This window comes from Rhinolophus sinicus, chromosome 6 (assembly GCF_057876585.1).
Source record: "Rhinolophus sinicus isolate RSI-liver-muscle chromosome 6, RSI-T2T, whole genome shotgun sequence".
NCBI classification, from domain to species: domain Eukaryota; kingdom Metazoa; phylum Chordata; class Mammalia; order Chiroptera; family Rhinolophidae; genus Rhinolophus; species Rhinolophus sinicus.
The window spans coordinates 44,725,643-44,749,297 of NC_142506.1; positions in this window are offsets into that span (position 1 = coordinate 44,725,643).

A 23,655-nucleotide genomic window follows, 5' to 3' on the forward strand; every position below is an offset into this window, starting at 1 on the left:
TTATCGTTTGTGTCCTGGAATTTCATGATGATGTTTCTCGATGTGGGTCTTTTTCATTTGCATGGCTTTGCATTGGGAGGTTTGTGTCTCTCTTCTGCTTAAGGACTTTACTGGTATTATTTTCTTGATAATGTATCTGTTTTCTTGATTATCTTTTGAAATTATTAGAAGTGGAGTGTAGGGTCACGTCTAAATCTTTTAATCTTTTCTTGTATTTATCCCATCTCTTGATATTTTGGGTCTACATTCTGGGAGATTACTTGACTTTATCGCCCAAACTTTGTACTGAGCTTTTCTTATGTTAGCAATCATTTTTTGTTGTTGTTGTTAAGTGTTAAGCATTCTTTTTCATTCTCTGATTTCCTTTTTTTTTTTTTTTTTTTTCATTTTATGGGTGCAATAACATTGAATTCCCAGAAGTTATATTTATTTTGAAGTAATTTTCTATTCTCTCCATTAACCCATTTCTTCCAAAAGTAGGGTTTTGTTGTTGTTGTTGTTGTTGTTTGTTTTGTTTTTTTGATCCTCTTATTGTCTAGGATTTTTTTTGATGATCTGTGACCTAAGTCTTCTGGTATTTCTGTCCCTCTCAGGAACAAAGCAATAGAAATGCTTACTCGCAGCGTGTGAATGTGACGGGCCTGTCAGTAGTGCCATAGCCTCAGGGGCCAAATGCCCAAATCCCAAAGGCTGTGCCCTTGGCTGCCAGCACTCCCGGGCTGTGCTTCCCCTGCATGGGCCTCAGAGGCAGGGATGGGGGCCACAGCGTGTCCTTCTTTCCTTTTCTTCCATCTTTGGTTAGATCTTCGCAGAAGCAGACTCTGAGGCAGGGCTTGTGCTTTATAAAGGAAATGCTCCCAGGAGATGCCTGCAAGGGTCTGGGGGAACAGGGCAGGGAGAGGCCAAGCAAGGATGGCTTTCAGATGAGGCCCCCAGCTCCACCTGAGCCCTTGGGGGGCTTCAATGGGCAAATGACCCCTCAGAATTGTCCCTCATCAAGAGACTCCCCCCCCTACAGTCACCATCTATGGGCTGCCCTTTGGGGACGGGTGGGGAGACAGAAAACTCCCAGGCACTTGCAGGTCTCTGAAGGGCAAGGAGGCGCCAGTGCCCAAGAGGACCCACTGAAGTTACAGATGCTGAGTTGGGGGCACACAGCCCTGAAGGAACCCAAGGCAATCTGGGCATTGAGGGCACCATGAGTGTCTGTGCCAAGCTCCCCCTGCAGCAAGCCACCCTTTAGTTGTGATGGCCGTTTGTCAGGTTCTCTGAATTTTTACTTCCTCATGTGTAAGTCAGGCATAAGAATGATATTGTGAGGATTAGTTTCACTTATTTGTGCAACATAGCAAGACAAGAGAACGATCTGATTGACTGGCCTCAGTATCCACTTCAGGGGAGAGCGTCGTTGAGAGCACTCGCTGAAAAGCCCACCGGAGGGGAGGGTTAGAACCTGTTGGTTCCAGACCACCAGAGGGCAACAGACAGAGCTCTATGTGGGAAGGGGGGAACTACTTGATATTTTGCCACTGAAAAGGAAATGAATAGCAAGGATGTCTCCAGCAGCTTTTATTTGTAATTGCCCAAACTTGGCAGCAACCGAGATGCCCTTCAGTGGGGGATGGATAAATCAACTGGTCCATCAGACGATGGAATATTATTCAGTGACAAGAAATGAGCTATCAAGCCTTGAAAAGAGTTGGAGGAACCTTAAATGCATATCATTAAGTGAAAGAAGCCAATCTGAAAAGACCACATACTGTAGGATTCCAACTATATGACATTTTGGAAAAGGCAAAACTGTAGACACAGTAAGAGGATTAGTGGTTGCCAGTGGCTGCGGGAAGGAGGCATAAATAGGCAGAACACTGGGGGTTTTTAGGGCAGTGAAGGTATTCTGTGGCACACTATCATGGTAGATATACGTCATTATATATTTGTCAAAACACGGAATGTACAACACCAAGAGTGAACACTAATGTAAAAGGTGGACTCTGGATGAGGATGACGTGTCCAGGTAGGTTCATCCATTGTAACAAATATTCCCTCTGGTGGGAATGCTGATGGTGGGGGAGGTTATGCCTCAGTGGCGGCAGGGGGCATATGGGAAATTTCTGTACTTTCTGCTCGGTTTTGCTGCGAACCTAAACTGCTCTACAAAACCATCTCTGTTGGAAGCAAGGAAGGAAGGAAAGAAGGTAAGAAGAAAGGAAGGAAGGAAAGGAGCAAGGAAGGGAAGGAAGGAAGTGAATGCAGAAGAGATGGGTGGTGGGAAGTGAGGAGCATGCAAGATGGAGGGAGCCTGGATAAGGGGCAGTGCATGTGCACCGTGACGGGTGGCCCCATGCGCGAGAACTGCTTCCTCTGAAGCGCTGTTGCTGTGATGTCTACCTCTCTTCCTCCCTAAACTCACTTCACTCAACACCGGACTCCTGTGGGCGTGTCAGATAGAAGGCTTGCTTGTGCAAACTGAGCAGGGTCCAAACCCGAGCTGCGAAGGTACCTAAGGGAGGCAGCGTGCTGGGAAACAGAGAACAGCACAGCCAGGAGGACAAAAGCCCTGGGGAGCAGGAAGAATACTTGAGAGGGTTTGGGGACTTTCAAGCCAGTGTCATCCAGCTCCTCAAGGGGCACGGAGGGGCCCCCGCTGACCTTTACGTTGCAGAACTAAGAACACATTGTAAATCAGAAAAGCAGGCAGAAACTGCCTTCAGGATTGGGGGTTTTGCCAGTCTGGTACCCTCCATCCTTCTTCTATGCCCAGAGGAGTCAGAACAAGTGAGCCAAAGTTAAATAAACAGGAGTAAGAAGGTTCCAGGTGAATTCAAGTCCTCACAGAAATGTCTGCTGCCTTCCTTGAGGTGGCTGGTTAGGTCAGTTGGCAACATTCTTGGTGGCGTCACCCTTTCCAGAATCTGCACCACCATGCCTGAAAAAGAACAAAAAAGTCATTGAGAAAATACCTCACTTTTGTAATCCAATCTCTTTCCTTCAAAAGTTTCAAATGATATGTGTCATATTTGATCTTTAATATATCTGGAATTACATAGTGTGAGATAAGAAATCTAAATTTATTTTAGTCCACATGGATAACTAACCTTTACTGGAAACTTTGTTCTTCACCTGTAAATTATAATGCCACCTTTATACTACACCATGTTTCCAGGTATGTTTAGGTCAGTTTCTGAGTCCCCTACTCTGTGAACTGGACTATGCTACTTTCTATCTTTCCTTAATTAAGCTTTTGGTGGATGTTTGAGACGTGAGAGAAGGTACCAGAGAAGGGGGCAAAAAGGATTTTGGAAAGAGCACTGGAGGTGCAGAGACAAAGGTTGGGTCCTTGTCCCCTCCACGTACTGACCCTGTGACCTTGAGCAAGTTAGACGGCATCCTGCCCTTCAGTGTGAACTAGAGGATAGAACAATAGACCTTCTTCGTGGAAATCTGGAAAGATAGACATGCTGCTTAGCAGGGACTCGCAGAATAGTAAATATTCCCGTAATGGAGAGACACCAGTTGTTCTACTTACACTCGGTATTATTTAGGCAGGAGAATTCCACAGGGCTTAAGCCTGGGACCTTGCAGTGAAGGCTTCTCTGTAGAAGAGGATTTGTCCCTTGGTCTTCTGTCCAGACTGCAGCTACAAAGCCAAGGGCGTTATAATCATGACAGTCACGTTTATGCCCTCTGACCGCTGATTCTCTCATGTTATCAGTTCCTTACTTGGTATTTTGCCATGACACATTCACGGTTATTCCAAATGGAGCTGTGGCTAAAGTGGGACCCCAGGGAAATGCAGCTGTCGGGGTACAGAGCTGCAGAGTGGAGACGGGTTAATGGCAAGTTTTTGATCTGTATTCCAAAGCCGAGGCCAATCACAATCTTTTAGTGAGCTGGTAAATTCAAAGAGCTCTTTTTAAAATTACCAGCATATAACAAGAGTGTTTTAATGGCAAGTCTCAGATATTGGGACAAAGGGCTTTATCCTTAAGTATTTATTATGTACTTATGTGTATGCAAAATAGACCTAGTAACGTGGACCTAAAATAGTCTGAAGAATGTCTGCCCTGGTGGACCTCATAAGCCAGTAAGGAAGATAAGATTAGATGCATGAAACAGTCATGAAATAACGTGCTACAGTAAGTTCTAATCAGCGTTGGTAGTGTTTACCACAAGTATTCACCACGAGGTCCATTAAGACCCTCTCTTATTATTAGCTCTCAATAATTTCTGCATCTCAGCTGGCATTTGTTAGGTACTCAAGCACCATACACTTTTCTTTGAGGCAATCAGAAAAAGCAGACAACACACTTCCTGGAATCAAGACGGTAATCCTGCTGTTGGGACTATAAAATGTATACTTATGAAAACAGTAACTAAACTGTCCAAGATGGGTGTTCCATTCGGAGACAGACAGTACGTAAAGACAACCAGCGTAGTAGAAAGACCATGGTTGTATTGCTATTGCAGCAGTGTATATGTTTACTGAAGGACATTTTATGACAAGTGGTGGCCACTATTAGAGTTTTATTTTGGTTAACTTCTTAAATACTAATGAAAAGAGAGCCAACATTTACTGAGCGCTCTTTTGTGGTTTCTTGACTGTTGTAGGGACTCCTTGGCTGGTTGGACAAGTATGGGCGGGTGCGGAGACTCTTCCCCAAAGATAAATATCCAGGCAGAAAAGGGTTGGCACAAATTTCTCTCTCTTGTGTGTAAAGGACTGGAAGTTATATTTTAAAGGAATGATGACTGTTAAGGCATGTGAATCAGGCATATGAATAGCAGCCCACGAGGAGCGCATTCATCTGGGACGTGATTGGTTGAGGGTCAGCTGTCCAGGGTGTGGCTGACAGGCGTGGCTCTCCTGTCCGGTGGGAGAAGCACTGGGTGACCCAGTTCCTCTGAGTCTTGCCTCCGGGTGTAATGTAAGGACAGCAATGCTCGAGAAAATCAATTGTGGCTCTGTGTTTCCTTTCCAAGTGTTCTTTTGTTTTCGAGACCTGAAACTACAATGCAGTCCTTACTGGAAATATTTACATAGCCTTCCCATATCTCTAACAAGAAGTGTTAAGAGACCTCTTGGATTAGTTCCCAAGGTTAGATCCACGGTGGTCCTTTTTGAGGTTTTGGTCAACTTCAAGTTCCAACCAAACGTCCTCTTTCCGAATTAAAGATGGTTCACTGATTTCAGAAGACAGCTTTTTTGAACAGCCTAGTCCCCTGGGTCATGGCTCTTCTTTTAACCCGTCTGTGGTGTGTGTCAACAATCTTTCTTTCTTGGAGGAAGCATATAAAAGTCAAAACTAATTGGGATCTCATACTTTTTACGTTTAAAGCTCACCTGGAACTCAGCTCATCCCCCTGACCCCACCAAACCTTGTCTAACAGCAAAGAAAACTGAGCCTCTGAGAGCTGTTTGGACTTGCCCAGTCACACAGGTGGTGGCAGACCCCAGGATAAAGTTCAAGGGAGACTGACCTCTCGATGTCCTATGCATCAAGAAGCTTGCATACCACCCAGCAGCACGTAGATAGACATTCAAATCAGCATGAAGTGCAAAAAATATTTTATTTTTTCCACGGTGATAACTTTGATTCTTTTATTTTTTGAGATGTCACCTATCAAACTTTTAACATTCTTTGAGCCATCTTGCTTTGCAGATGCATTTAGCCAAACCAGGGACAGCTGAGCTCCGCCTAATGCCCAGGTCTTTTGTCTCTTGGTCCATTGGAATTCCTACTGCAATCCACCACCTCCTGTCCACCTCCACAGCTGGGTGCCCTTTTTCCTGCCGGTCCAGGGGCTGGGCCTGACAGCAGGGGTGTGTCCCATTGTGATGTGTCCTGCAGAGGTAGGCTGGGTGGCTTTCCTTCCCCCATTGCAATACTTCAAACACACTTCCTTGGGGGCAGTCTTTCCAGGCTTCAGATGTTGTCATTGAAAATGCCATGGTTGTCTGCCTGTCACTGAACTTCCCAATTAGCAGAAAAAGCATTAGGACCCCACTTTTATTGGGAAAATTGTTTGTCCTCCTAAGTTTCTTTATGGTTGTTTCCCTTCTCTCTTCCTCCTCGGATGTCACTTTGTGGGGGATGAAAGAGAGACAACTGTTACAGGGAACATTAGAGACCCCGAGGAACTGGCCTTCTCAGGAGAGCTGTCGCTCTGCCCGTTGAAATGACAACAATGAGCAAGAAAGAGGTAAATAAAAATGTTTAAATTACTCCAAATTTTGAACACCATTTGCTTCCTTCCGCCGAGCCTACTGGACATGGGGGCAGTTTGATCTGGGGGTGCTGAGCACTGAGATTGTCTGGGCTGCAGGATGGTCAGGCCCCAGTGTGGGGGAGAAAGGAGAACCCACCTAAAGCTTACAGGGCGTGAAGCAACCAGAGAAAGAGCAGGCGAAAAGCAGCTGGAAGTTCAGCTTTCTGAGAGGATGTCGCCCTTTGGAGATCCTTTGAAGTCCAAAGCACCTGAGCTGAAATGACTCAGACACAGGCAAGGAAGTAAATATCCACGAACGCACACATCCGGCAGAGGCCTGCACATGAGGCGCACAGCGGAAGGGTGTTTGAGGCTTACACTCTTCTATTCCCCACCTCTAACCTCAAAGCTTTGAACCACAAAAATCCATGTAAACAAACCCACTCGAGCTTTGGGTGTGGCTTCCACACAGTCTTCTGTAAAAGAGAAGGTAAAACCCTATGAGAGCACAGCAAACGCAGTCTAATGATTTGCTAACAGTTGACAGAGGGTCCGGAAAGGTTTTGGCTCTGTTTCTGCCCTTCAGCTGGAGGGCAGTGGGGACATGGAGCCATGTGCCTCCCCCAAGAGCTGGCCCTGCAGCGTTTGTCAAGCCACTGGGATGGCAGTAGAGCGTGGGGTGGAGCACTAGGTCTGGTTTAGGTCCTGCCACAACCTGGATGATTTGGGCCAAGATGCTTAACTTTTCTCAAACTCAAGTTTCCTCAAGTGTAAATGGGATAGGAAGGTGCCCACCTCCCGGGGTTAGTGGAGGCGGTAGGGGGACTGCAGCACCCCTAAGGAGCCCCAAATGCTGGCTGCTATCTTCTGCTTTCTTCCCTCCAAATCAAAGTGCACTGATTCAGTGACAACACGCGGACTTAACAACCCATCGATCCAGTCAAGTCAGTAAAAACAATCAGTCAAACTGTTTGCTTGACATTTAGTAGATAGAAATTGACCTTTTTCCTCCCACATTTCAAGTTGTGATATCATCTAGCTGCAGATTTTCAAATCCATGATTTGGGCTGAGATTGGATGGAATAATTCATCTGAAAGCACGTTGCGGGAAGTAAGGGGGTCAGACAGGCAGAGCATATAGTCATGTGTGCCAGGCATAGAGCCTGGAGAAGATGCTCAGGAGCAATGGTCCAGCTGAGGGATGCTCGGTAAGACCTTGCCCTGCACACACCTTCCTAGGCCAGGGGGTCAAGGCCTCGGAGACTAAACTGCCAATGAAGTTAGCCTGTGTTTTCCTTGTAGGTATAGCTTGCGGTTCTCAGTTTCTTCCTGAGACAACCAGTCTGCACTATTTTTAGACACATCTCTGTGCAGCAGGCAAAACTGTGACACAGACTCGGAAGGGAATTTGTGAGTTTCACAAAGCCTTTGCAGGCAGAGTGCCCTCTGACCATGGGTTAGACGGGCCTATGCTCTAGACTGGTCACTGGCTGACTAATTTATGATAAAACTGCTCTGCAAAGGAGGGCAAGATATGAAAGGACTGACTCCTTACTTAAAAGAGCCTTGCTACCTGATAGGTCTTTGGGGTGAGAATAATTATATGACTATGCGTTATCTTCCAGCTACAGGTATCCATGAGTATTTCTGCACAGTGTTAATTCAATGGGCTGAGCTTGAAGGCCACACATATGTTGGATTGAAATCTGGCCTGGTCTTTTGTAGTTCTATGGCTTTAAGCCAAGGGATTATTCCACTAAAACTTAGTTTCCCATCTAGTAAATGGAGGTAATGGTACTACCATAAAGAGTTATTGGCAAGTTGCTATACATCAAAATTAGTTAAGGTTATCTTAGACCGTCAGAGTCAAAGTGATGAACACAGGTATAAATGCTTTTTAAAACAAATCATAAGATACCTTACTGTGACCTAGGAGACCTGTTAAGTATATTAGGTAGACCATAGGGTGCAGTCACTAAGGGTGAGAATGGGGTTTATCTATATAGACTGAAGTGGAAAAAAATGGTTCTAATAACTGACTGAAAGAAAAGCAGGTTACAAAATACTATATTTGACATGTGACCTCTACGAGGCATTTGATTCTTGACCAGTAGACGCAAGACCCTTCCATACATTGCAGTAGCCTTCCATCTTCATTCTTCTCACCTCCAACCTTTCTGGACATCGCAGTTTATCAGAAGTTTCAGTATGATCACGTCCTGCCCTGCTTAAATCAAATCAGGGGCTCCCATGAGTGGCCTTAGCTCCCTCCTACCTGCACCTGCCCCTCCTACATCTCCAGGGACCTCGATGCCTGTGCCTGGAATGTCATCTCTCTTTGTCATCCTGTGGATTCTAACCCATCTTTCCAATCTCAATTGATAAATTTCCTGTATGAAGTCTTCTCAAACTGATTCTTCTCTCTACCCCCATCCCTGACCTTCCACCTCCCATATCTCATTCCAAAATTGTTAGGGATTCATTTCCCTGCAACCATATATACCTCTCTGTGTAACACCTAGTTCAATGTCCTTCTCTTACTGGTTTACAAAGCTGCTTCTCTCACCACTCTAGGAATTTCTAGATATCAGAGAATCTATTGCATTGCATTTTCTTTTTTGTGTTTCCAGCATTTAATATATGCTCACTAAATGTTTCTATAATGAATGAATTGATGCATAAATGAATTTTAATTGACTTCCAGAGATGAAAGAAAGTTTTGAGATCATCCATTTTATTTTCTACTCTATTACATTTGTAAAAAAGGAGAATTACAGACTCTCAAAGATTGAGACTTTCAAAGGACCACTTACTAATTTAGTCAGCAGGTATTTATTGAGTCACCACTGTGCAGCGGCACTGTTTTAGTTGCTTAGGATACAGCAGTGAACACAACATACAATAAAACTCTGCTTTCGTGGGGCTGACATGTTAGCACAGAGACAGACAACACACATCGTAAATAAGTGACTTACGTGAGGTTAGTGGTGAGTGCAGTGGGCAAATGAGAGCAGGAGTGCTGTAAGGCAGGGCAGACACTATTTTAAAGAAGGTGGTCAGGGCAGGTCTCAAGGCAAAGTGACATTTGAGCAAGGGCTCAAATGAAGGAGGTATAGAAATGAGCCACGTAGATATGGGTGGGAGGTGACCCCAGGAGAGGGACCAGCCAATGCTGAGTCCTGCTGCCGGACGGGCCTTGGGAACAGCCAGGAGTCCCTGGTCCATGGCTGAATGGATGGAGGAGAGATCAGGGAGGTAAGGGGCAGGGCAGGGGAGGAGGAGGGAGAGCCGGAGGTGGGATTAGGCTGGACCTCGTAGACCATTGTAAGGAGTTTTGCTTTTACTCTGAGTGAAGTTGGGACCTTTGGAATGCCCTAGGCACAGGCATGGCATGCCGTGGTTTGAATTATGTTTTAAAGCGTTATGCTGGCCAGTCAGTTAATTTTAGACACCAGGAGGGGCGGGAACAAACAGGCACCCTGGTTAGGAGGTGCAGTCAGTAATCCAGGCGTGAGACGGTGCGTCTAGATTAGACGTGGCAGTGGGGGTGGTGAGAAGGGGTGACAGTACACATATTTATATATATACACACATGAATGTATCTGAATACATGTACACATGAAAATGTCTGGACAGTAGAGCTGACAGGATTTCTAACCAACTGAACGTGGAGCAAGGAAGAAAGAACACTGTGTGTCTGACGTACCAGACACTGTGTTAAGTACTCTATGTGAATTTTCTCCATTAAGTCTCCAAACACTTCAAGAGCTAGGACCAATCAGGGTCCCTTCGCTCCATCCATCATGCATTCCATTATACGGCAGTGTTTCCTTGAACACATTTTGTTTTAATTTGCAGGCTTGGGAACAACAGATCTCTAAGCAATTTCAGCTTGGAGTAGAGTTGTAAGTGACACTGACAAACTTCTGAATGCATAAAACGAGGTTAGAAACTAATAGCTACAATTTCTTGAGGCCTCTTTTAAGCCTTCCAACAAAGATGTGGGGTGCACACTGTTTTCCCCCATTTCACTGATGAGAAAAGTAAGGATAGTCGGGTTAAGTAATTTGCCTGAAGTTCCACAGCAGCAAGTGACCAAATGGAGAACTGGACCCAGGTCATCTGATTCTCAGCCCTCGTTTTCAGTGCCTTTTTATGAGCCCAAGGATCTTTCTGTGTCGTAGGTGGGGTGGGGAATGAAGATGGGGAATGAGATGGCACACATGACGGTCTATAGACATGAGGGAGGAAAGAACCCTCAAGAGTGGGAGTTCTGAGGAAATGTTTGTTGCTGTAATTCTTATGCTCATGGTGTTGTTGGCGTTGCTCACAGGAGGGAGAAAATGGCTGATGGCTCGTCCTGCTTACAGGCTGACAGTGCTCTGAAGTCAATTACAATATTTTTTTTCTGTCTTCCCACTGAGATGGTCATACAAACAGCTGAGCAAACCAAGGGTCTTACCAAATTCTTCCCTACTTCTCTTTGTCTACCTTCTGTCAAGCCCTCAGAATTTCTTTCAGTCTCTTTCTTTTCTCTTCGCTATTTGACTGGAGTCAGTTCAACTCCTTTACACACTCCACTCCCCACTCCCAATGCACCCATCACATTATCAAGGAGTGCTGAAGAATGCATATAAATACACTGGAATCTGAAGTAATTTTTCTATCCACCCAAAGTTGCTAGTAAAAAAAAAAAAAACAATTCCCTTTGGCCACATACATCTGGACCCCACATGGGCTGAAAGAATGATGCCCACAGTTTGGGACTAGCGGCATGAAATGAGTCTAAAGAAATAACTTGGCTCCAGGACTGAGTGAGACTCAGCATTGCCCCAACACCACCAACAGCTTGAGTAAGGGAATTGGCAGCAGCTGTGACCTCTTCCCTCGGGTGTCAGTGCACTCCGCTCTCCCCTCCGAAGGGGGGAATTTCCAATACTCTCCGCCACCACCGCCAGCTGCCCCCTCACCACTGCATCTCCGAGCAGTTGGTCAGTGTGGTCACCCGTATGCAGTAAATGCTGACTCTGGTTTGCTACAATCCCCAGTGGAGTCCGTTGTTGGCACCAAGACGCAGAGGACCGAACAGGAGGCCTGGAGTGGGTCGAGGACATCTGGGAGCCCTGCCCAGACTATCCCCTGCCCTTTCACCTCTTGGCCATCTAAGCAATTTGTAACCTCAGGTCCCAGCCATGAATCAGTCCCATGTGCTGTAGAGTACTGTGGGTAAAGAGCCAGAAACCTAGCAGGGGGGTGAGAAAGGAAAGACACTTTGTCATCAACGCCACATCAGCTGTGTCTGTGTTCATGAAGCGGGGAAATAAGCACTAGTACCGGGGTGACCTAGTGTGTCAAGGAGCTTCTGAAGGGGCTGAATTCTGCACCACGCCTTTCGTTGACCCAGTACAAGAAATGTCACCTAGTTGAAACACTCTGCACATGTTCAGTTGTCAACACAGAGGTGAAGATGATCAAATAAACTCGAGTGTCCCCTGGGTCAGGTGGGGGGGCTGGATATTATGGAGGCAGAGGAATGGGAGTGTCAACAGCATGACTTGCTCCTTTGCGAGTTTCTGGGGGTACATTTAGCCCAGGTGACTGTACAGACGGTAGGAAGCATCACCGGAAATTCTGGAAGGTGAATAGAGAAAGTGGACTTCACTTCTAGGGGGTGAAATCAGAGGCACTGGTCCTCTTCCCACCTTAATTTTTTGATGAAAATTAACATGATTAAAACTCAAACGCTTTCTTCTCTCAGGCAGCCTGGAGGGAAAGGACCTTGAATTGCTCACCAGCTAAGGAGGCTGAACGAGGCCTACCGTACGTGAACCCTTGAGTGTGATGATTATTTGCTTTCATGGGAGACCCCTCTACATTTTTCCTAGGCATTTTTTTTTTCAGGCTGAATTTGGTTCCTGTTACCTTAAGAAAGATATCTGGAAAGCTGCTAGTTTTATATATCCTCAATTGCTAATTTAACTTACAAAGTCAGAGACTGTTTACCCCAGTGAAAACATTGGATTTTCTACTAATCCTAATTGTTGATATAAAACTGGTAAGTGGCAATGAGGCAGGAAGCTGTGGATGGGTTGTGACATCCCAGGAGGGTATCACCCTCTCTGCCAAATATTTGGATCAACAACCAGCCATCAGCCACAGTGTGATGTAATTGTGTTGGAAGAGCTCTGCACAGATGGCCGAGATGTTTCTGTTTATAATGTAATTCTTTCCCCTCCAAATAGATATTTATTTGATATCAGGCTAAGCACATTGAGATGAATAGCCTGATCGTCTTTATATTATTATTATTATTCTTTTCAGGACCTTTTTTTAACCCCTTTCTTTGCCCCGAGTTTCTGTTACAAGAACATGCAAAAATGCAAAGGCTCAAAAGTCAGCTTTAAACCTGCCATTAAACCCCACAGGCCAACCGATAAAAAGACAGAGGGCACCACAGCATTGCCAACTGTGACAAGATAATCTCAGAAACAGATCCTGCTCAAGTTCAAATTCAGTACACATGGAGATTTTAAAAATAAAGTGTGGTGGGAAGTAAAATGATCTTAGTTGACCTAACTCCAAAGCAAGAGATATCTGGCCTGAATTTTAAAAATAGACAGCTGTCCAAGAATAATAATAGTGTCTTGCTGGGAAACACTTTTCATCTTGGCTTAGTCAGAAAAAATAGAATGTGGAGCTTTACCCAGCCCCACGTTGGGAGCCCTAGGTCTTCCTGGCCCCATTCCTGAAGGTGTGAATGGCCATGGGCTAACTGTGCCCAGGTGGGACTGGGGGTAGGTAGTGACACATCACAGTGACAGGTGAGGGATGGATAAGGACCATGTGAACAGGGTCTGCTCCAGATCTACTAGTCTTCCGAACAGCCTTGCTCCTCCCAGCACCACGCCCCTGCTTTCGACCATGCTGTTCCCACCAAAGAGCACTGTCCACCCATGGAGTCTGACTCACCCCACGAAACTCAGCTCAGGGAGAGTCTTCTCTGGGACCTGTCCTTTTCCTGGTCGAATCACAACAGTCTTCGCTGTGCATCTGCCTCTGTGTCCCAGGGCGGTATTCCTGTTGGCTCACTGTCTTGGATACTCGCCTGTGAGTTCTTTGAGAGCAGGAACATTTTCCTCACCACGTCTGCGTCCCACGTGACGTCAAACTACCGTAGGCACACAGGGAGTGTTTACTGAATTGCACTGGGTTAGAACGGGGTTGAATTGAATGGAGAATTAGATCCCGCTTCCAACGGCATCCGTCATGAAATGCCAGTGAGATGTTGACGCTAAGTTTGTTTTTCTCCCAGCCTGAGGTAGGCCGGGGAGTGAGATGCCTCAGGCTACACCAGAACCCCAAACTAAAGTGAACCCCTCTCCTTTCAACCAACTGACATCTCGTAGGGCCGTGTACCCCAAACGAGATCTACAAGTGCAGCTACAGCTCGTGGACATTTCAAAGTCAAACCCTTGATGAATGTGACACTCAGTTACTAACATATGTTAAAGATTTTGACTTTTCCTTTATCCATATCTTGTCAGGAGCTTGGTGAGGAATCTTAGAGATATTTTTAAAGATCTACCCACTTGGACAATGTACCCTTTTCATTCCTAAGAGGTTTCATGAAATCAAATGGAAACAGGCCAAAGGGAAAATCTCACTCCACTTCATGCCCAACCTCTCTGGGGACTAAAGAGAAACATGATGGTTTGAGGGGCTCTGGAACAAAGTGACAATTACACATTCAGACTATGGAGTCAGATTGACCTGAGTTCAAATCCCGGATCTGCCACATTAAAGTATTTCACCTTTCTGTGTCTTTCCTTGTAAGATAGAATTATGTGGGCTAAATCACTTAGTGCTGGGCCCCGCACATAGTAAGGCTTTAATGAGTGGTAATCATTGTTATTATTATTTATTACCAGATGTTCCAGACCAAGTCGATGAGCTCAGGAAATTTCTGGTCATTTTCAGTCATCATCACTTTCTGAATAAACTCTGTCCTTTTTATTCATGCTGTAATACTTGCAGTCCATTAATAATAAAATTTGGACTTAGCATCTTGGCTACCAAGTCATTTTTTTCCACCATCTTGAATTTGATTTTCATATTTAATAGGGAAACAATTACAGTTTTACCAGTTGTTTCATAAAGAGATTAAAGATAATGTCATCATTGTAGGGATCTAATTCATGCCTTGCTTGGTGACAGTACTAACTCAACTCTCAATACACAGCAAAGCAGGTTCAGAGGGAGGTGAGAAGATGCTAAAATTTGAGTTCCAGTTACATGTCATGGTCTCCCTATATAGGTCATTCTGCTTTGTGCTACACCAGTTAAAATAAGCTTAGGATATCTCTCTGTTGATAATATGTAACAAACATTTATTTCATACCATAAGATCTAGAGAGGACATACAAGATGGAAACAATAACAAAATTCACAAAAGATTTCACCAGAAATGAAAAGGCACAGGGTTAATGCATTTACCTGGTTTTGGATAATTATTTTGAGACACAGATTATGCTTACTCTGTGACTGGCCCAGACCTAATGGATTATGAAATAAATAGAAGACATGATAGGGCACCTGCTGTCTAACTAACACTGTGGAACCACTGTAAGTATCAGCAAAACCCATTATATACGGGGATGCTTGATTAATGGCAAGGTTTAGCTACCATCACCATTACCAGGTTAATCAAAATTATTAACTAAAGTCTCAAATCACATCAGAAAAAATATATTCCCCAAATAACCAGACAATGTCCTTATTGGCTAAATAGATAATTTAAGTACAAATACATGTACTTAACTCTTTGGGATATATATGTAAGAGTGGAATTGTGGGGTCCTATGATGACTTGATATTTAACTTTTGGAGAAACCATCACACTTTTGACATTAGCCATCTAAATGTGTAATTATTGATTTCTCTTTTTTGGTTGGATAGAAATGAAAGAGTAACTGATTTTAAAATGAGGTATTAATAAGAGTAAAAACCTTAAAAATAATTTATTGAAGTACAATTTGCATCACATAAAATTAACCACTTTAAAGTGAACATCTCAGTGGCATTTTGTACATTCACAATGTTGTGTAACCCCCACCTCTATCTAGTTCCAAGACATTTCTATTACTCCAAAGTGAAACCTCTAACAGATGAGCAGCTTCTCCCCATTCCCTCCTCCCCTTAGCCCCTGCCAACCACCAATCTGCACTGGTGATTTACGTGTTCTGGAGGTTTCCTATAAATGGAATCATACAATATATGACTTTTGTGTCTGGTTTCAGTCACGTTGCAGTATGTATAGGTACTTCGTCCCTTTATGTGGCTGAATAATATCCCATTGTTTGTATCTACCACAATTTCTTGATTCATCCCTTGATGGACATTTGGGCTGTTTCCACTTTGTGGCTGTTGTGAATAGTGCTGCTATGAACATATGTGCCCATGTACTTGTTCGAGGATCGGTTTTCAGTGCTGTGAGGCATATACCTAAGTGTGGAATAGTGGAGTCATATGACAATTCTATGTTTAACTTTTTGAGGAAACACCAAACTGTTTTCCACAGCAACTTCACTGTTTTACATTCCCATTAACAACATGCCAAAATCCCATCTCAACATACAATTAAAATACCAATTTCCCCACATTCTTGCCAATACTTGTTATTATCTATCCATCATCTATCTATCTATCTATCTATCTATCTATCTATCTATCTGTCTGTCTGTCTGTCTGTCTACTATCTATCTATCTATCTATCTATCTATCTATCTATCTATCTATCTATCATCTATCTATCATCTAACTATCTGTCTGTCCTCTATCTATCACAGCCATCCTAGTTGGTATGAAGTGCTCCCTCATTGTGGTTTTCAGCATATCCAACTAATGATATCGAGCATTTTTTTGTGTACTTATTGGCCATTTGTGTATCTTCTTTGGAGAAATTTCTACTTGAGTCCATTGCCTGTTTTTTAATTGGGTTGTCTTTTTGCTGTTGGGTTGTAGTTCTTTAGATAGTCTGGATATTAAACCCTTATCAGATATGTGATTTGCAAATATTTTCTCCCATTTTGTAGGTTGTTGCCACGCAGCAGCCTACCCATCTGTCTCCTCGTACCTACCCCTAAAAAAAGGAGAGTCTCTGAGATGGATCCTTTCAGGGACTTTGCTTCACATTGGTGCTTATACCTTATGTCTCCCTGTTTGGCCCCAGAAAGATGGCTGGTCAGCCAATGATGAGTAAGATTCCCCACGGCAGGGGGGGGCAGGACAACTCAAGCCAGGTACAGCCGATTGGGGACCAACAGAAGAATCCACGAGGTTCATAGAGGTGGGCACAGCCCCCCACCTTCCCCCAGCTAAGGAAAGCCTCTGCCTCTGTGTCTGCATCCCTTCCCACAACCTGCAGGGGAAGAGATTCAATGGTGTGCTCTCCATCTATTCATATGCATAAAGGTTTTGTACCTTGGGGAAGTACATACATCCTGAGACTTAAGGTTCTGCTGCCTGCAGGCAGGGGTGATTGGCTTGAATCAGTTTCCTATTATGATGTGTGGGATTATAATAGATCTTGATATTGACAAGCTTTATCTCCTTTACTTCCCCACCTGACTAATAAAAGCTATGCGTAGGCCCGATTTGGGGTTCAGTCCTTGAGACTGGAGTCCCTTGGCCCCGCTTGCACTCTATTCTTGGCTACTGTCTTTCTTAACCCTGCGCTGCCCTCCTCGCTCCCCACAACCCTCGTCGCGTGGGATGCAACAGTAGGTTGTCTTTTCAATTTCTTAATGTCACAAACAATTTTTATTTTAATAAAGTCCAATTTACCTAGTTCCTTCTTTTGTAGCTTGTACTTTGGGTGTCATATTTAAGAATTTACTGCCAAGTCCAAGGTCATGAAGATTTAAACCTATGTATTTTTCTAATATTATAATTTTACGGTATTAGCTCTTATGTTTAGGTCATTGATCCATTTTGAGTTAAGGTTTACATATGGCCTGAGGCAGAAGTTCAAGTTCACTCTCTTGCATGTGGATAAGCAGTTGTTCAAGTGCCATTTGTTAAAGAGTCTATTCTTTCCCTTATTGAATGGATTTGGCACACTTGCTGAAAAGCAAATGCTCATAGATGCCTGGGTTCATTTCTGGATTCTCAATTATATTTCACTGGTCTATCTGTCTATCTTTATGCCATTACTGCACAGTTTTGATTACTGCAGTTTTGTAGTAAGTTAGTAAGTCCTCCAACTTTGTTCTTCTTTTGAAAAATTATTTTGACTATTCCAAGCCCCTTACAAGTCCATATTAATTTGGGGATCATCTTTTCCATTTCTGTAAAAAAAAAAAAATGCAGTTGGAATTTTGATAGTATTTCATTGACTTTGTAGATTGCTTTGGGTAAAATCAACTTGTTAATAATATTGTTTCTTGAACACAAGATATCTTTCTATTTATTTAGATCTTCTTAAATTTCAGCAATATTTTATAGTGGTTAGTGTACGTCTTTCACCTCCCTAGTTAAATTTATTCCTCAATATCTTATTCTTTTTGATGCTGTTGAAAACAGATTTTTTTTTCTTAATTTCCCTTTTAGATTGTTCATTGCAGGTGCACAGAAACAGCTGATTATTGTGTATTGATGTTTCACTCTGAAACTTTGCAGAATTCATTTATTAGCTCCAGTTGCTCCTTTGTGGATTCTTTGGGAATTTCTATATAAAGGATTATGTAATAGTATGTAAATAGAGAAGTTTTATTTCTTTCTCTCTAATTTGGATGACTTTTCTTTATTTTATTTTTTCTTGCCTAATTTTGCTGGCTAAAACTTGTTCCTGATCCTAGGGGGAATGTTTTCAGCTTTAACCATTGAGCATGATGTTAGTTGTAAGGTTTTCATAAATGGCTTTTATCGTGTGGAGAAAGTTCCCTTCTATTCCTGGTTTTCTAAGTGTTTTTATGATGAAAGGGTGTTAAATTTATGAAATGCTTTTTTCTGCAGTCACTTGAGATGATCCTGTGTTGCCCCCACCCTTCATTTTCTAATGTAATATATCACATTGATTGGTTTTCTTATGTTGAGCCACCCTTGCATTCCTGGGATAAACCCTACTTTATTCTGGTTAATAATCCTTTTACTATGCTGTTGGATTCCATTTGTTAGTATTTTGTTGAAAATGTTTGCATCTATATTCATAAAAGATACTAGCCTGTGATTTTCTTTTATTGTGGTATATTTATCTGGCTTTGGTATCAGATTTATTATGGCTTCAGAATGAGTTAGGAACTTTTCCCTCCTCTTACAGCTTTTGGAAGAGTTTGAAAAGGATTGTTGTTAATTTTTCTTTAAATATTTGGTAGAATTCACCAGTAAAGCAATCTGATCCTAAACTTGTCTTTGTTGGGAGATTTTTTATTATTATTACTGACTGAATCTCTTTATTTGTTATTGGTCTATTTAGATTTTTTACTGAGTCAGTTTTGATAATTTATGTGTTTCTAGGAATTTGTCATCTAGGTTATCTAATTTCTTGGCATATAATTGCTCATAATATTCACTTTAATCCTTTTTATTTCTGCAAGGTCAGAAATTCTGGCCTTTGCTCTACAGAAAATAAGCAATGACAAATGAAACCAGGAGAACAAAAAAAAAAAATTAAACAAGAACAGAGCTCATGACAGTTGCTTGGAAAAATATGAAAAACTCAAGCAATGATGGGTAGTTAGTAATGAACTTAGAATCCAGAGATATAGGGTCTTATTCCAGTTCATTTGTTAACCAACTGGGTCATCTGGGGCACATGCCCTTGTCTGGCAAATGAATGGGACGGACCTTATCAGTGGTTTTCAAACTGAGTTCCAAGAGGTGGGAAGGATTTCATGGGCAGAAAGGGGAAGTTGGATTAATTTGCAGACATCCTATGCCAATCTGAGGTGGTCTACTCTTAAATGTTTTATATATTTGAGTCCCATGTGAGATTTTATTTGACAATGTGAGTCTGCAACTTTAAAAGTTTGAAACCGTTGAATAGTTACTAGGTGTTTTCAGATGAAAAAATCTTTTCTGTACTTCTACTAACTGCATAGCCTAATTTAATAAGAGTGGGAATTATAAAACAGATTCTAGGCTGGCTCTTCTGTTTATGTCCCTGAAATTTTAATAATGTTCATCATCATCTCTGTCTTTAGTTTCTTCACCTACAAAGAGGAGGTAATAATAATTCTGTGTATAATTCCTGGAGCTATAGAGCAAATAATAGAAGAAAATAGATGTCCCTTGAGAAGTTCAAAGTGTTAAGCAAATGTAAGATATTACCAATTATTGTTAGAGCCCTTGACTATCCCAACCTCAGTAAGTCTGAGATCTTGAAAAATTAGACAAAGTCTCATAGAAAACAAGGGAAACATTCTGAATTTCCAAGAACGAATCAGGATAATGTACCATATCAATCGAACTCTAGTATATGATTATCTAGCTATCTGCCTTTGCCATGTGAGCCCATTTAGGTTAAACTTTCAAGCTGGTTGAAAGCATGTCCATAGGAAAGGAAAGAAAGAAAGAAGGAAAAGCAGAAGAGAAATCTTGATGTGGAAATGTTTGATGCTGTCTTTGAGTGCTGGGACTCTTGCCGACATCTGGGGCACACCTGGCTCATGTCTGATCTTGACTCATTCCCTCTTCATCTGAATAATCATGCCCCAATATTTCTGATCTTGTTTTAGACCTTACGACCAGACTGCTGACCTCACTCATCAGCTGAGTGTCTCCGTGAAACCCCCATAACCTGTGACTCTCTTACATCATCTCCTGGTTGAGCTTTCTCTGACCTTGGCAGCAAGCTTTCTAATTGTGTTTATAATTATATAAATAGAATAACTAATTCATCCTTGTTTGCCTGTAACTTTCATAGTTTTAAAACTGGAAATCCTGTGTCTTGATAACCTCTCCAGTTTCAGGCAAACCAGGAAAGTTGGTCATCCCATCTTTATAAAGATAAAAAAAAAAAAAAAAAAAAAAAAAACTATTTCAAAGAGAAAGATCTATAGCTCAAAGTCTTCTAGCCTTTGTAATGAAGATCTACTTTTTAATATAAGCTCTCAAGTTGCATCTAATAGATGTAGACATATGTATTCAAAAAGGTCAGTGTCTGATTTACTCCAAATATTATACCTGCTTCCTTGAATGATCAGGAGCTAAAATAACCAATGCTACTGTTTGGGGGGTGCCCTCTCTTGGCCATGGTATACTATACCCTCACTGTTTTTCAGCACACCTTTAAGCCTGCTGTGCAAAGCAAATATGTTAGAATGTTTAGTGGACTTCCTATATAATAAGTTATAGGCACTTGAAGAATTTATAGTCTATTCATTTTCTCTTGGGCTTTGTTCCCCCCAAGAGCCTCACTGATCACTTAATGAACCAAAAGTACAAATTAAACTTAAAATTTAGATAAATTATAATCTGTTAAGAAAATTTAAGAAAAACATTATAATTGTTTTTTAACTGTGTATACTTTGTTTAATTCGAATGAGTTTTGAAATCTTCCACTAATGGGAAAAGAAATCCAATTTAAGAGTAAGAAAAATTATATAAGAGAGCAGTTAAAATTTGAAAACATTTAAACCAAAAAGCAAGCCACATATAGTTATTATTTTCCAACATCCCTATCTTTTTTTCAGTGAGTGGTGAGTGAGTGATCAACAGGCAAGAGTCCCACTAAGCATTTTTTCCTGATGAAAAGAGAGTATCCTAGGGATTGATAATAATAATTTTAAAAACTAAAGTTTTTTTGTTTCTTCTTCAAATTTTCCTTAACCATGGGGATAAGAATAAAATTAAAAATCTCAAGGGACAATTTAAGGACAAGGATGAAGAGTAAATCAATTTATGCAGTGGGAGCACATGAAGAGACAGAGTTTCAAAGCCCAAAGTGGCCAGAATGGGTAAAGCTGTAGAACGAGGAGCTGACAGAAGCCTCCAGAAGTCACTGTCTACAGAGCTGTGTATAATTGCAAGAGATAAGTCCTGCAAATGCTAGGTGTGACATAGAGAATGGAAAAATAAGCATTTTCCCCTTAAAACAGAGAGGATGGAAAAACCAAACTTTAGTGATGATTGTCAATAAAGATTTGGAGGCAGTGGCATGGGTACCAAGCATTTGTACAACTTCAAAACTTACAGGGCATTGTATCTTGACTCAAGTTTACTTGGTAAAAGGTAGTAAAATAACTTAATGCTTTGTGTCATTATTTAATAAAACTTTAGAATTTAATACACTCCTCTGCTTTTCTGTTTTACTTTTAAAAAAACTTTGGAGGCCTAACAGCCTGCTTCAAATAGACATTTACTTGCAGCAATTTCATGGAGAATGAAATGGTCAGCACAATCTTTTTGGAGAGAAATTTGACAGTATCTATGTGAATTTAAATCGTACATAATTTCAGACCCAGTGAACTCTAGTTCTATGAATATTCCAAGAGAAACCCTGGCATGTCTACTTGAGAGACATGTAGAAGAATTTTCACTGCCGAATCAGTAGAGGATTGTCTAAATAATGTGGCAATTCATATGAAGGAGTACAATATAATCATTAAAAAACTCTGAAAGCGATTATATGGATGGGTAGATATTTTAAAACTAAACAGGCTGCAGAATGCTGCTGAGAGCATGAAACCATTTATGGAAACGTTTAAAGCACAATACTTACCTTGTTCAAGGATTCATGTATATGCAATGTAAAGTAGGAAAAGTGAGCTAGAAAAACATATCAAATTAATAACAATTGTTAGTTTTAGGAAAAAGAACATGTCTAGTCTGGAGTAGGAGACAAACGAATCTGCAGTTTTACTTGTAAATGTCTCATTTGTTTTGCTTTTGAAAAAAAGACAAAACAAACATAACAAATAATTGCTAATTTGGGAAGTAGGTATATATATTTCTATTTTGGGATTTTCTATACTTTACTCAAATTTTTAAAATTAAGAAAACTTAGAAAGTAAACAAAAAGTAAAGGAAGGCAGAAGGAAAGAAGACAACCTAAAAAGATCTGATTTTGTAAATCTGAAATTCAAACTAAGGAAGCCATGGCAAACATCTCAGGGCTGCCCAAGGTTACTTAAAAACAACTGAAGCAACAATAATAAGCCAAACACAAATTCACAAAAATAATTTTGAAAATAATAATAGGAGAGGATCCAAAATGGTGGAGTAGATAAACGTTGTGCTTGCCTCCTCCCATGACCACATTAAAATTACAGCTAAATTATAGAAAAATCAACCTGGAGAACCATCTGAAGTTGAGCTGAATGGAAGTTTTATATAAAGAAGAGGCCATGTTGAGACTGGTAGGAGGGGCGGAGACTCGAAAGGGGCTGGTGCCACACGTGCATGTGGAGATTGAGAAACCAGAAGGATATTTCAGCTGCAGAGGTTCTCCCCCAGAAGAATGAGGGGGTCCCAGCCCCAAACCAGGCTCCCCAGCCCGAAGTACTGGTGCTGGGAAGAGGAGCCCCCACAACATCTTGCTGTGAGAAACAGTGAGGATTCCAACTGTCCAAGTGGGACAAAAGGCAGCGGGAAACCCAGACATCCTCTTAAAGGGCCCGTGCACAGACTCAGTCACTTGCAGCACTCTCCTGGGGCTCTGGCAGAGGGACAGGGACTTGGGAGGAGTCAGAAACGTACAGGGAGACGCTGAGGTGTGTAGCTGCAGAGCGAGGACTGGAGAGACAGTCCCTATTTTCCCTGTGTGGGGTCCTGCTCCTGTGCAGCCATCAGGCAGGCACCATCTTTCCTGTGTTGAGCCCTCCCCCACATGGCCAAATCTGTAAATGGATTAAATGTTCCAATCAAAAGACATAGCATGGCTGAATGGGTAATAAAACAAAACCCTTACATATGCTGCCTACAAGAGACTCACTTCAGATTGAAATACACATAGAGACTGAAAGTAAAGGAATGGAAAAAGGTATTTCATGAAAATAGAAGCCAATTAAAAAAAAAAAAAAAAAAAAGCTAGGGTAGCAATACTTATACCAGACAAAATAGACTTTAAAACAAAGGATATGTGCATAACAAGAGACAAAGAAGGACCCAATAATTCCACTTCTGGGTGTTTATCTGAAGAAATGCAAAACACTAATTTGAAAGGACATGTGCATCAAGTGTTCATTGCAGCACTGTTTACAATGGCCAAGATGTGGAGGCAGCCTGGGTGTCCAACAATGGATGAATGGATAAAGAGGAGGTGGTACATATATATACAATGGAATATTATTCAGTCATAAAAAGAATGAAATCTTGCCATTTGAAACAACCTAGAGGGTATTACGCTGAGTAAACTAAGTCAGACTGAGAAAGAGAAATACCATATGATCTCACTTATATGTGGAATTTAAAGAACAAAATAAACAAACAAAACAGAAACAGACTCAT